Source organism: Notamacropus eugenii, chromosome 3 (genome assembly GCF_028372415.1).
Source record: "Notamacropus eugenii isolate mMacEug1 chromosome 3, mMacEug1.pri_v2, whole genome shotgun sequence".
NCBI classification, from domain to species: domain Eukaryota; kingdom Metazoa; phylum Chordata; class Mammalia; order Diprotodontia; family Macropodidae; genus Notamacropus; species Notamacropus eugenii.
This window is the reverse complement of record NC_092874.1, coordinates 233,637,869-233,639,980: the sequence shown is the minus strand read 5'-3', so window position 1 is coordinate 233,639,980 and position 2,112 is coordinate 233,637,869. Positions and strand designations below refer to the sequence as shown.

Sequence of the window (2,112 nt, the reverse complement as noted above, 5' to 3'; positions counted from 1 at the left end):
ATAGTGTCAGAAGACATATGGTTGATGTGAGATGAAAAGGAGGTGAAAAAAGTTTGTGATGAATAACCTGTTTTTCCAATTAAAATACGAGGCAAGGTTCTTAGCTGAGAGAGTGGAGGGAGGAGGAGCCATTGGAGATTGAGTAGGAATAAAAAGATTTGGAAGAGCCACTGTGGTGAGTGGGACAGTGGGTTAATTAGAGTGGAATAGTGGTACAAGGGCTCAGTTAAGGTTATGTAACATAAATTTGTATTGAACCCAGTCAGAAAGTTTGCATGATTTTCTCAATCTTCACTAAAGCTTCATATGTGAAAGAATGAAAGCCATGGATGGTGTTACATATATATACATATATACATACACATATATAAATATACATTATGTGTGTGCATATATTTATATATACATATACATACATATATAATATATATTATATATGTGTGTGTATATATGCAAGTAGTCTGTAACATAAAACCAATGAGGAACTCCAAAGAACAGAAGTAAAGGATGTCATCAAGGAATTCTGTAATAGGAAGATAAAATGGACTGCTCACATGAAAAGAACAAGGGACAACTGGTAGACAGCCGGTGTTTTATTGATATCCTTGTGACATTCAGAGAAATCAAGGAAGACCTTGAGTAACACGTTGGAAGAGGACCCCCTGAGGCAAATATTTGGGAGAACATGGACAAAAATCAAGTATGATTGGGTCACTATATACATCCTTGAAGGGAATTCCCAAATCAATACAATCACAATGTATTTTGGTTTGGGGGCTGAACATCCAGTTATTTATCCAATACCACACCATTCTTGAATTTTTTTTTGGTTATTCCAAATATTTTAATAAGAATTTTCAGCTAGGCATTTAAAACACCAGTTTGTGAGGATAAACTCCATTGGAGAGCAAGAATACAGAATACAGATAGCCACGGAGCTGAGGAATTTTCTTGATTTGGGGCAGGATCTGTGAGTCAACTGTTTTCTGATCAGCCTTGCACTGTTCTGTAATCTCATATTTCTCTTTTTCTGTATCAAAAATCTCTCCTTCTTGGTGTCTGGGTCTTTTTAAAGTAAGCATCAGTAAGATGATTTGGAATTTTTACACCTGAAAGGTTAACCCTGGTAGACATGGCAATGACAAATTTCTGATGGGTCCTTCTCAGAGGAACATGGTTGATGGTCAGGGTTCCAGTCACCAGTAGCAAGCCACTAGCCAGCTGCTTCAGGAAAACCACTAGCTTGCCCCTATGGAGGCCAGTGAGCATGATCAGAACGGTGCCTGGGGTGATGCTAGCTCGAAGTCTCCTCACATGCTGGCTGAAGGGCTTTTTGCCATGACTTAGCAGCTTTCTAAGCACATCCTCAGTAGGATAATACCTAGGCTTTTTGTGAATCTTTACCACATGGGTTCCTCCATTCTTATCGCCACCAACTAGTTTTGAGATAGTAGCAGGTACCTTCTCTTTCTTTTTCCTTTCAATTCGGGTTTTTGGTACAGCATATTTCAGCTTGTACATGGCTCTCTAGGAATACATTGCAGACCTGGAGTACCTACCAATCCCTCGGGCCAAGACTGGGGTCTGACTGCAATGCTTTTGAGGCTTTTTCACCACCTTTTAAGCCACATCTTCCTTTTTTCTCTCCTTTTTTTCCTTTTTAACCTTCTTTTCCTTTGGTTTCTTTGGGGGTTTTTTGCCCACCATCTTAAGAGATGGGAAAGACCATTCCTGAATTCTTGATTCTTAAACCTGAGATTTTACCTCCCAACAGATGTCTTAGATTTGATTTTACTTCTAGCTTTGCCCCAGCATCCTATTAACACACCACTACTAAGTTTTCCTCATTCTAGTAATAGGATTATTTTAATAGGACATTGGGTCAAAATGGGAATTGCAGGGATGCCCATCCATTGGGGAAGCGTTGGACAAGTCATGGTAGATGATTGTGTTGGAATACTACTGTGCAATGATGAACTTGATGATTTTAGAAAAAGATAATAGAACTGCACAAAATAAAGGGCAAAATGAGCAGAATCAAGAGAATATAGTATACAATAATAACAATGTTGTTTTAAGAATAACTTTGAGTGACTATTTTAACTACTATAA

General features: G+C 38.3%; 1 pseudogene; it reads right to left on the bottom strand.

The window, feature by feature from the left end:
- Window positions 1-866: 866 nt before the first annotated feature.
- Window positions 867-1,707, bottom strand: LOC140531479 (large ribosomal subunit protein eL6-like; annotated as a pseudogene).
- Window positions 1,708-2,112: the final 405 nt, after the last annotated feature.